This window comes from Jaculus jaculus, chromosome 8, assembly GCF_020740685.1.
Source record: "Jaculus jaculus isolate mJacJac1 chromosome 8, mJacJac1.mat.Y.cur, whole genome shotgun sequence".
NCBI classification, from domain to species: Eukaryota; Metazoa; Chordata; class Mammalia; order Rodentia; family Dipodidae; genus Jaculus; species Jaculus jaculus.
The window spans coordinates 27,316,955-27,329,890 of NC_059109.1; positions in this window are offsets into that span (position 1 = coordinate 27,316,955).

Consider the following 12,936-nt stretch of genomic DNA (forward strand, 5'->3'; position numbering starts at 1 on the left):
TTGAAAACTTTAAGCAACTCTGGTGGGAGTTTGGAAGACCAGAATCCAGAGAGAAACATACACAATGAGGCCTGGTTGAGACTGTTTCAGAGGGGAACAAACACTCTATCAGACATTAGGGCGAGGGGCCAGTACTGTGATATTCTAGTATGGAATCCAGATGCACTCTGCTAGTGTTCTGAGAATTTCAAATGGTACTTAATTCCAAAGCAGTGAAAAAATCCAGTTAACAGATGAAATTTCAATACAACCACATTTAGGTTGTGGAATACCTACTTCTGACTGATATTGTTCAGATCTACAGCATGAAAGAGCAACAAAATGAGCAGAAAGATATGAAAAAAATGGCTTTGGGCAAGGAAAGGAATATGAGCAAGTTTAAAGCTCCCAAGGGAAAGAATGCAGAGAAAGCAGGTGCAGTTTTAAGAAATAAAGGAAACATTTCTTATCCAGGGACAATATTAAAGGCTCTACCAGACATAACATCTTTCAGTCTTCCATAGAGTTTAGCCCATATCTATCTACACCCCGATATCATAACCTAAGTACCTGAAAATTTAGCATAAATTGGAACAATTTAGGCATTCATTAATTATGAACATTAACTTGGTGCAGAGTTATGATAATAATAATACTATGCTAGCAAATTCTACCTTGGGGTAGTGGCATAGCTTAGTCGTGAAATTGCTTGTGATCCAAGCATGGGGACCTGCATCAGATCTCCCCAAACCAACATAGAACATACCAGGCATGGGGGAACACACTCCCAGAGCTAAGGAGGTAGAGATAGGTTGATTGCTGTAACTCACAGGTCAGCTACTCTTTCTCAGTGCAAACCTCATAGCCAATGACTGATACTATGTCAATAAAAGTATAGCTGAGGAATGACACCCAACGTTTTCTTCTGGCCTCACAGGTTTTCACACATACAAGCATGTGCTAGCACTCACATTCATATGCACTACACATGCTCACATGCACATACACACATAGAAAAATACTAAAGAAATGCTACTTTGCGTCATAAAATATTTGTTTATTGTTTACATCATCAAATGTTTCATCTCTTTCATTTTCTTTCTCATAAAATGCTTACTATGAAAACTATTACCTGTATTCTCACTTTAGACACACTGTAGGTAGTCTAATAAGTAGGCCATGATGTCATAAAAGTAATTTATTTTGTTATCAAGCAGCAGGAGAAAAAGTGTCTCAACATATGATTTATTTGTGATTGGCAATTTAAGCAAAAAACATGCAATATGCAATTCCCTCAATACATTTTCACTGTGCAGTTTTCACTTGTTAAAGTTCAACTGAACCTATTACAAATCTCATATTACAGTCCTTGTCTTGCTTTTGGAGGCATTATCAGAAAAGAAGATACCAGCTGACCTATTTTCACCCATTATCTTCTTATTAGAGCTAATATGAGCTTTCCAGCAATAGCACATGAAGCATCAGGATAGTTGCAACCAGTATATCATAGCAATTTGATAAAATAAAATGACCAACATACTTTTCTCTTCCATTTTATATCCTCATGGAGTGACCCAAATGTATACAATCAAAGCATCTCACCCCATTAAAATTACTAGCAGAGTAGCTTAGAATTTCTTATTCTGTCTACTAAACCTAAGAGTATAACACATGTTGAAGGAATAAAAGCTAATCGTAGGTCACACCAAAGCTCAGGAAAGCACAAAAAGTTGATTATCACTTTTTATGTTATAATGTTTTATATGAATCAAATTATATAAAAACCTTAATAAAAAAATTGATAAAAGCTTCAGATTTTTGGCTATCATCTGCATCATTTATATACTGCTTATGGTATTTAAATGAACTCTGTTTTATTTAATGTTTCTGCCATTTAGATCAAAGCACATTTCATCACTAAAGGGGAAGATTAATTTTATATAAGTGTATTTTTTTCATTTTTATTCTACACACATTAGAAAAAAACTGTGAAATTGAATTATGAAATACTTTAGAAATTTCGTTACTGTTGTTTTGAATAATTTTTATTATTAAATTAAGAATATTGGTATTTCTTATTTTAAAATTATTTCTGGATTATTTTACTGACTGAATTTATATACCACAATAATTATTTGGCAACCACTCTGTTTATATGTGTTCATATGAAGGGAAGGAGGGAGGCATGGCATAGCCTATGTGAGTAGGTTACTGTACAACTTTTAGGCTACATCTTCTTCGAGACAATGACTCTTGCCACAACAAATAAACTACCAGACAGCAATCTGTCAGTGTATCTAGCCCAAGACAGACTAGCTGACCTGGAGATTCGGTTTATCTTGGCTCTGCCTTCCTTTGTTGTAGGCAAGATGGTATCACAGATGAACATGCCACTTTGCCTCCAGCCCTATAAGGTGCTGAGGAATTGAACACAGGATGAAAGCTTTGTAAGTTAAGTGTCTGTAATTGCTTAGATAATCCCCTAGCTCAAAGAAACACATTATTAAAGAATATAAGTCACTAGCAATGTAAAATTGAGACTGAGACTTCATGGGCATAATGTTGTTATATTATCTTATGGAGATACTATTTTCTTATGAAATTTCAAGGTCATGAATCATGCAAAACAAGTATGACGAATCAAGTTGAATACAGAACAAACTAGTAAGTGAAACAAAACACATATCTTTAAACACATACACACGCGCGCGCGTGCACACACACACACACACACACACACACACACACACACACACACGGGAAGCTTGAGAACTTGTTCCAAGGCTCACACTCAAGGTTTTATTTGGAGACCACTTCTGAGATGTTGTTGTCTACTTCAGTACCAGAATAGCAGCTAAACAAAATTTGCCCTATTCTGCTTTGGTATATATTCAAACATCTGAATTGCCCTCACAGGTTCTATGTAGCAATTGCCATAGATACAGTAGGAAAATAAAAATAAATTTACCAAATTTCTAGCTTATATATATATATATATATACACACAAACATACATACATACATACATACATACATACATACATACATACATACATGAATTGAGAAGTATCAGAATAAGTAAATGAAAATCTATATATTTAGGCACAAAATTTGTCTCAGTTGCTGAAATCAGAGAGCTCAAATCAATATGAATCATTGAAACAATTAACTCTTTAAATTTCAGTTAATATGGTCAAATCAAACCCATCATTGCCCTCCCATAGAACATTTCTTTAATCACCTGCAGAGGCACCAAAGTTAAAGGACAATTACAGGCATGAGCAAACCTACAGCACATTTGGAAGACCATGTTTGAGGTGGCCTAATTAAACACATGCAAATGTGAGAATTGCTTGCTAATGCATTCCATAAATCTTGAAATTCAAAAAATGATGATACCCAAGACTTCATAATGCCTAACAATACCTTAAACAGACCCTCATAGTAGTAGGAAAAGATGATGACATCAAAATAAAAGAGAAAGGAATGGAAAAAGGGGAAGGGATATCATGGAAAATGGAGTAGTAAAGGGGAAAGTGGGGGAGGAGAGGGAATTATGGTTTATTATATAGAAGTTGTCAATAAAAAATATGCATCAAAAAGCACAGAAAATAAGATGTCTTGTTGAAAAGAACAACAAATTGCATATATTTATCGAAGGAAAGAATAAACAATAAGAAAAAAACAGTTATATTTCTGGAGTTAGGAAGCAGACCACACAAGGATACTGTCTTTTCTTAACATTGTATTTTGATATATGAAAAGTAGATTTTATTTTTGTAGTGTGTATTTTCTTTTCTTCTTTATTAGTTATGTACATACCTAGTGTGTGAACAGCCATGTTGGTACCATCATTAGCCTCTTCCCTGTTCTCCCCCTCTGAAGACACCCTCCTTTTTGGGGATTGTGGATTGTGTGTTCTGGGGATAGCTATCACTAATGGGGAAGGGGCAATGCCTCTGTACATAAAGTTCCAACTCCTGGCTCTAACAATATTTCTGCCCCTTCTTCCATGAATTTCCCTGAGTCATGTTGACATCCACTTAGGTCTAATTCAGTGATGAGGTCTTGGGAGCCACTATGTCTCTGCATATCTGGGTTGGTAGGAGTTGAGTGTTCTGTGTGCCTATCTTCTTCACCCGTGTGCTGTTACCATGTTCATCAAGAAAGTAGCCCTCTTGGGTTGGAGAGATGGCTTAGTGGTTAAGCACTTGCCTGTGAAGCCTAAGGACCCCGGTTCGAGGCTTGATTCCTCAGGACCCATCACGTTAGCCAGATGTACAAGGGGGTGCATGCCTCTGGAGTTCATTTGCAGTGGCTGGAGGCACTGGCATGCCCATTCTTTCTCTCTATCTGCCTCTCTCTCTCTCTCTCTCTCTCTCTCTCTCTCTCTCTCTCTCTCTGTCTGTTACTCTCAAATAAAAATAAACACACACACACAGAAAAAAAAAATGTAGCACTCTTGCCCATTTCCCCAATTCCTCTATGGTTTCAGCTGGGGCCCTGTTGAGGTTCAATGAGCTGATTCTCTCCTCATGTTCTTTTTTCATCTGAAAAAGAGAAGGCGCGTCTCCAGTGGAGAGTGAAGTCAGCACCAGATAAATGGGATAACCCTTATTATTTTAGAGAAAATATAGTAGGTGTAGGGCCTCTTATAGCCCAAGATTGGTGGGAGCTTGCTATTAGAGAGCAGAGTTGCTTTTTGGATATGGATCTGACTTGTTTGCTAGTTCCAGTTATGGCTTTCATTCTACTCAGAGGATCCATTAGCCAGTTCAAGGGCAGATGATTCCCACCATGGCTGTGTGCCATTATTGCACTGGTGTGAGGATCACATCAGGTTGTTTGGTGCTGAGTAGCTTAGACCACGAGTTGCTTGAACAGATGTTGGTAAAAATTTCCCCCATTCACTCATGTAGCACCTTCTGTAACTCAACAAGCTAACTGTCTGAGGGCTGACTCTCTTTCAGATTCTAGCCAGGTTATGCCATGTTCCTTGCCAACAAAATATGGTATATTCAGTAGTAGGGTCCTACCATTTACATTTGGTGGGTAATCAAGTGTTCTGACAGAAACCTGTCTTCTTTTGGGAAACCTTGTAAGTCTCTCTGATAAACAGCTCATTCTGGATATTAAGCACACCCTGATAGTTACAGGCCGGTGCCAAGGGAAAAGAAGGAAGCAAGTATAGGTAGTAAGAAAGAGAAAAAGAAAAGAGAGATGAAGGAGAGAGAAAGAGAGAGACAGAAAGGGGAACATTAAGGTTAGTCTTCATAATACCCTTTCTAGGGCCCTTTGATTTAGGTGGTCCCTCTAAAGACCTGATGAAGGTTCAACATTTTAGTCTGTCTTTCAGGATATAGGATTTTATGGTGCCACTTCCATTTGGTTCCAGCTTTGTGTCCCTGCCCCTCTTACCCTCTTCTCCTGCCCCATCTTCCCTATTATCTAGTCCTCCAGATGCCTGTTAGGTATGTCAGCATCTCAGGCAGATTCAGATTAGGAGCCACAGATGACATTTGACATTTGTCTTTCTGTGATTGGATGAGTTCCCTGAGAATAATCTGTTCCAAGTTCTACCATTTTTCTTCAAATTCCATTGTGCAGATATACCACACTTTTGTTATCCATTTGTATAATGATGGACATTTGTGTTTATTCCAGTTCTTAGCTATTATGAATTGAGCAGAAAAAAAGAAAAAAAAAAAACATGGTTGAATTAATTTCTATGAATTAAGGCATGGAGCTTTTAGGGTAAATGCCCAATAAGGGAATAACTGGATCTATTGGTAACTCTATAGTGAATCTTTTTAGGCATCTTCATGTTGCTTTCCATAGTGGACATGCCATCTTACATTCCCACCAACAGTGAATGAGGGTTCCTATTTCTTCATATCTTCAGCAACATTTGTTTTCATTGGATTTTTTAATGTTTGCTATCCATATGGGGGTAAGGTGGAATCTCACAGTTGTCTTAATTTAGAATTCCCTGATGATTAGGGATGTTGAAATTTTCTTAAGTGTGTGCTTGCGATTTGTGTTTCATCCTCGGAGGACTCCCTGTTCAGTTCTCTGCCCCATTTTGTGAGTGGGTCGTTTGACTTTTTATTGTTTAGGTTTTTGAGTTATTTGTAGATTCTAGAAATGAGACCTCTGTCAATTGTATAGCCAGCAAAAATTTTCTCTCATTCTGGGGGTAATCTATTGCTTGTGCTTATTGAATATTTGTCTATGACAAAACTTTTCAGCTTCATGAGATCCCAATGATTGAGAGATTGTAACTGTTTAAGTTCCTGAGCTACTGAGGTTTTGTTCAGAAAGTCTTTTCCCTTTCCTATATAGTGGAAAGTCATTCCTATTTTTTTCTTCCAGTGGTAGCAGTCTTATATGGCGATCTCTGATCCACTTTATTTTCGTGCATGGTGAGATGTGTGGATCTAGTTTCATTTTCATGGATATGGTTTTCCACTTTATCCAGCACCATTTATTGAAGAAGATGTCTACTTTCTAGTCTACATTGTTTGGGCCTTTGGCAAATATCAAGTAGCTGTAATTATTTGGCCCAAAGTCTGGGTCTTCAATTTTCCTCCATTGGTCTATAATCCTGTTTTTTTTTTTTTTCATGCCAGAACCATATTGTTTTTATGACTATAGCTTTGTAATATAGCTTTAGATCAGGTATGGTGATGCCCACAGAGGTGTTTTTTGGTGTTTTGTTTTTTTTTTTTTTTTTTTTTTTTTTTCTGCTGAGGATGTGCTTGGATATTCTAGGCCTTCTGCCATTCATTATGAATTTTGAGATCATTTTTTTCTATCTCTATGAAGAAAAACACTGGGATTTCTATTGGTATTATATTAAATATATATATTGCTTTTGGTAAGATTGCTGTTTTCAGAATGTCACTTCTGCCTATTTGAAACATGGGAGGTCTTTCCATTACCACATCCTCAAATTCTTTTTTGAGTGTTTTTATATTTTCATTGTATAGGTCTTTCACATCCTTGGTTAATGTTATTCCAAGATTTTTTTTTTTCTATTGAAAATGGGAAAATGTAACTAATTTTTTTCTCTGTATCTTTGTCTTTTGCACATAAAAAGGCTACTGATTTTTGTGTATTCATTTTGTATCCTTCTGCTTTGTTGAAGGAGTTAATCACCTTGAAGGATTTTGAGATGAAAGTTCTCAAGTTACTTATTTATATATTCATGTCATCTGTAAATAGGGCTAACTTAACTTATTCTTTTCCAATTTGTATACCTTTTATTTCTTTATCTTGTCTTATTGCTTGAACTACGACTTCCAGCACTATGTTGAAGAGTAGAGGTGAGTGTGGACACCTCTTTTTTGTTCCTGATCTCAATGGAAATCCCCTCAGTCTCTCCACATTATGTATTATTTGGCCATTGGAGGCTTAATCTATAGCCTTTATTTTGTTGAGATTTAAACTGTCCATGCCTATTTTCTCCAATCTTTTGATAATGAAGTGATGTTGTATTTTGTCAGAGGCCTTTTCTGCATCTGTTGAAAAGATCATGTGGTTTTGGTGTTTAAGCTTATTTATGTGGTATATTTCATTGATAGATTTCCCTGTGTTGAACCATCACTGTGTTCCTGGGATTAAGCATACTTGATCAAGGTGGATACAGATTTTGATGTGCTGTTGAATTCAGTTTGCATGGACTTTGTTAATGATCTTTACACCTAAGTACATCAGGGAAATAGGTCTATAGTTTTTCTTTTTTTATGGCATCTCTATCTTGTTTTGGTGTTTTGATGATACTAGCTTCATAAAAGGATTTGGGGAGCTTTCTCTGTTCTCCAACTATGTGGCACAGTTTGAGAAAAATCGGTTTCAGTTCTTCCATGAATGCTTGATAGAATTCAGCTGAGAAGCCATCTGGTCCTGGACTCTTCCTTTTGGGGAGATATTTTATTACTTTTACAATCTGAATGGGTGTGATAGGTTTGTTTAGGAGATTAATCTGCTCTGAGTTTAGCTTTGGTAGATGTTATATGCCCAGGAATTCATCCATTTTGTTTATATTATCAAGTTTTGTGGAGTACAGGTTTTTGAAATAAGTCCTGATGATTCTGCCAATTTCACTTAAGTCTGTTGTGATCTTTCCTTTTTCATTTTTAATTTTGTTAAACTGAAGTGTCATTTTTTTTCACTTGATAAGATTGGCCAAGGGTTTATTCATCTTGTTTATTTTTTAAAAGAACCAGCTCTTTGTTTCATCAATTTTCTTAATTGTTCTTAGTTTCCAATTCATTAATTTCTGATCTGATCTTAATTATTTCTTTCCATCTGGAGAATTTTGGATTGGATTCTTCTTGTTTTTCCAATGCCTTCATGTGGATGCTTAGGTTATTGCTGTGGGATCTCTTTGCTTTGTTATGAAGCCACTTAGTGCTAAGAGTTTTTCCCTAAGTCCTGCTTTCATTGTGTCCATAAGTTTTGGTACATGGTTTCCTCATTGTCATTCAGTTCTAGAAATTTTGCAGTTTTGTTTTTATTTCATCCACTATCCATTGTTTAAAAGTGTTTAAAAGTTTCTTGTTCAGTTTCCAGGAGCTGGTGGGATTTCTGGCACATTTTTTGTTGTTAACTTCTAGCAATTCAGCATTGTGATCTGATATCATGCATGAAATTATGCCAATTTTCTTAAATATATGTAGACAGGCTTTACAACCCAGCATATGATCTATTTTATAGAAGGTTCCATGGATGGCTGAGAAGCATGTGTGGTCTATGGATTTTGGGTAGAATGTTCTGTAGATGTCCGCTAGGCCTAATTGTGTTTCTGGTGTTGTTCAGCTCTCTTACTTCCCTGTTAATTTTCTGTTTGGGTGATCTATCTACTGCTGATAGTGGAATATGGAAGTCCTTGACTACAATAGTGTTGGTGTTTATTTCTGTTTTGTTGTGAAGTGGGTTTTGTTTAATGAATTGTGGTGTACCTGTGTTTGGTGCATAAAGATTGATGATTGTGATATCCTCTTGTTAGATCATTCCCTTGATAAATAAGAAGGGGCCTTCTTTGTCTTTTTTGATTACTTTCGGCTTGAAATCTATTTTATCTGATATTAATATAGCTATGCCTGATTGTTTCTTATTCCCATTTGCTTGGAATATCATTTACCACTCTTTAAACCTGAAGAGGTGTCTCTCTTTAGAGGTGAGGTGGGTTTATTGAAGACATCAGATTGAGGGGTCTAACTTTCAGATCCACCCTGTTGCCTCTTAATGGGTGAAATTAAGGCCACTTATGCTTAGGGTAATAACTGTGAGGTTTGACTTAATCCCTGTCATGCTGTGGTGATTTATGTGTTTTGGTGTTTTCTTGGACTTTGGAGTTTTTTGTGCCTTCTCTGAGTTTGGTTCTTGTGATCTGCCTTTTTTAGGGACTTGAGGCTAGTTATTTGACTCTTCTGCTTGGAGAATTCCCTGAAGTACTCTCTGTAGGTTTGGCTTTGTGTTCATGTAGTTGTAAAGCTGTGTTTTATTGTGAAAAGTTTTTCTTTCACAATCTATTATGAGGGATACTTTTGCTGGGTAGAATAGCTTGTGTTGGAAGCCATAAATTCTTAGATTTTGCAGTGTTCCAATCTAGGCCCTTCTTGATTTCAGGGTTTCCATTGAGAAGTCTGAGGTAATTATGATGGAGTTACCTTTATATGTAATGTGTTATTTCTCCTTAGATGCTTTTAGGGCTATTTCTTTGTTATCAATGTTTAGAATCTCAATTATAATATGGCTTGGAGAATTTCTCCTTTAGTCCAGTCTATTTGTAGTTCTTTTAGCTTCTTGTATCTTGATGGAACTTTCTTCTGAGAGGGTGGGGAAGTTTTCGTCTATAATTTTGTTGGATAAGTTCTCTGAGTGGGTCTGAAATTCTTCTCCTTTTGGTATGCCCATGATCCAAATGTTGGGTCATTTAAAGGTATCCCACATTTCCCTTATATCCTGTTCACAAAAAGTCTTGAACTTTTTTGAAACTTTGGACTCACAAACTCTTTCTTCAGTTTGTTTTGTCTTTCAGTTTTGAGTTTCTATCCTCCACATGATTGATTATATTCTTGAGAGCTTCTATAGAGTTTTGGACTTGTTCAATTTGGTTTGTATTTTATTCTGCCATTTTATGTATAGTTTCCATCCCTCTGTCTAGTTCCCTTTTCATATCATTTTCTGATTTTCTTAATGTTTCTTAGAATTCATCCTTGCATTTCTTTATGTCTTCATTGAGCTTAGCCAGGTGATTATTGAGGTCCCTTTATTTATTTATTTTTTAAACCGCTCTCCTTCAGATCAATTAACTGTCTTTCTTTTCTATTAGGTCTAATCTAGCAAGGATAGCATTCATACAGTTATTGGTCCTTTGTTGATTTTCTGCAAGGTTTGTTAGTTGCTTAGCCAGGGTTGCAAATCTTATTTCTTCATTTTGGGAATCTGATTCTATTGTCACTTCTGTGTTTTATTTAGAGCCATCCATTGTGGGGTTGGGCAACCTTGTTGAATTTACTTGCATTTGATTTTTCATGTTATTTCTTTTGTGCTTTGGTCTGGTCATCACAGTGTAGGAATCTTATTTAATTTAGGAGGAAGCGGTAGGTTACCCTTGAAGTGTCTTCAGTGATTGTTCCCTTATATATTTGCTTCAGCTAGGCTTCTGGTGGCAATGGAGCCTGTCTGCTCAGAGAGGAATCTATGAAGCTCTGGTGGAGGCTGGAGGACCTGATGAAAGGGTTTGTCAGTACATGGTTTTGGGTATGGGACTGCATTGTCAGGTGGCCCAAGGTGAAAGGGGACAGGGGCAATGGGACAAAAGGCTGGGCTGTGGAGGGGTGGAGAAAGAAATTACATGGTGGTTCTGCACTGCTGAGGGGTGAGGGCATGTGTGTAGCAGGGGTGAATGGGACTGTCCAGTCATGTAACATGGTGGGACTTGTGTATGGGAATGATGTGGGTTAGGTAATGTGGAGAGAGGGTGGCATTGGTCCTGGTGGGATGGCAGGAACAGGGCAGTGTGGTGAACAATAGCCTACTGGGACAAAGTAGGCTACAAGAAGTACAGTAGTATACAGGAGTGCAGCAGGTGGGATATTGGTCATGCGTGGAGATCCCTGGTGGTGGATAAACTAAAGGAAGGATGGGGGAACCCTGGCCTGCTGAGCTGGGTACTAGTTGCCTGCAGAAAGTACAGGAGAACCTGGTCGATACACTGCAGGGGGGTGGGTGGGATGTGGAGGCGTTGGGGAGTGGAGGTCCCTGGTGGTGGGAAAACCAAAGGAGGGAGAGAAGGGGAACTCAAGCCTGCCGGTCTTGTTCTGTGCATGATGGGGCAGCAAGTGGGATGGTGGTTGTGCCTTGAGGTCCCCGATAGCAAGAAGGCCAGGTGTGGGGGTGGGGGGGGTATGCAAGCCTGCTTACCTTGGTCCACTTAGCCTGCCATTAGTGCAGGAGGAACCTGGTCGTGGGCATGGCTGGGTCCACAGGTGGGACAGCAGTGTGAGGGGGTTCGGGGAGTGGAGGGCTATCAGATAGCAAGGGAATTACCAGATTCCCTACTTTGCTTCTTGCCCTCCCACTGTAGGATTACTAGGATCTGCAAACCCCTAACAACACCAAAGATCTTGCCTTTCCTTCTCCATGAGTTGAGGCGTGATTAAGCAAATGCCATTTCTGGGCCTGAAGCCTGGTTTATATATATATATATATATATATATATATATATATATATATATATATATATATATATATATATGATGCTAATATATATTTCGCCTAAGTACTGGCTTTGAAGCATGACTGGTATCCAATTGCATATTGAAGCTAAAAGGTTGAAACTGTGTTCTTCCCAAAAGCAAAAGCAACAGGCAGATTTAAGGCTCCAGTGAATGAAAATACTTAATTACACTTTTACGTATGACAGTGTTCCTCAACCCAGAGTGATTTTGAATACAAGATGTTTTGTACTGGCTGTAGGTGCTTCTGTTTCCACAGCTACAAGAAAGGGTTACTTCTGGCTTTTGACAAAAGGTAGACAGAATTGATCCTCTGTCTTATAAGCACAGGCTAGCCCCACAAAAAGAATTCTCCCTGCCAATATAGCAACTGCCTAGAGATTTACACATTATGGTTCAAAGGAACACTGCTTACAATATTTTTATTGGCATGTAAACACAGTTTCCATAAGATTTGTAATTCTTGCTTTTCTCCTAATTTAACATTTCTCTACTCATCTACATTTTGATTCTCTCTATCCATCATTTCTTTTTCTAATCATTTAATGTTAAAAAGCTATTATAAATCTGGCTGGAGAGATGGCTTAATGGTTAAGCACTTGCCTATGAAGCCTAAGGACCCTGGTTCAAGGCTCAAATCCCCAGGACCAACCTTAGCCAGATGCATAAGGGGGCGCACATGTCTGGAGTCCATATGCAGTGGCTGGAGGCCCTGGTGTGCCCCTTCTCTCCTCTCTCTCTCTCTCTCTCTCTCTCTCTCTCTCTCTCTCTGCCCTCCGTCTGTGTCTGTTGCTGTCCAATAAATAAATATAAATAAACAAAAAATTAAAAAGTAATTACAGATCCATTTATCTATCTATCTATCTATCTATCCATCTATCTATCATCTCCTTGCAAGCAAATAAAATAATTTTATAATTGTCTTGAAAGTGGTCTTTTAAAGTATTAAGTTATTTTTTTCATAATTCAAAAGTCATATTTAATTCAATTTCTCACTTTCCATTTAAAGGCATAAAGTACTGAACTCCTTAAACAATAAAAACATCATATAGAGAAAATCGAAATCTGCATAGCTCACTCTGATAAATGTGAATATGTTTGTGATGAGAAACACTGGAATTTTCTGAGATGTTGAGTGAAATTCACTAAGCATCATCTCTTTGTCCTGAGTTGATGAGGTCACTCTTGGAGAGGTTTGAATCATTGATTT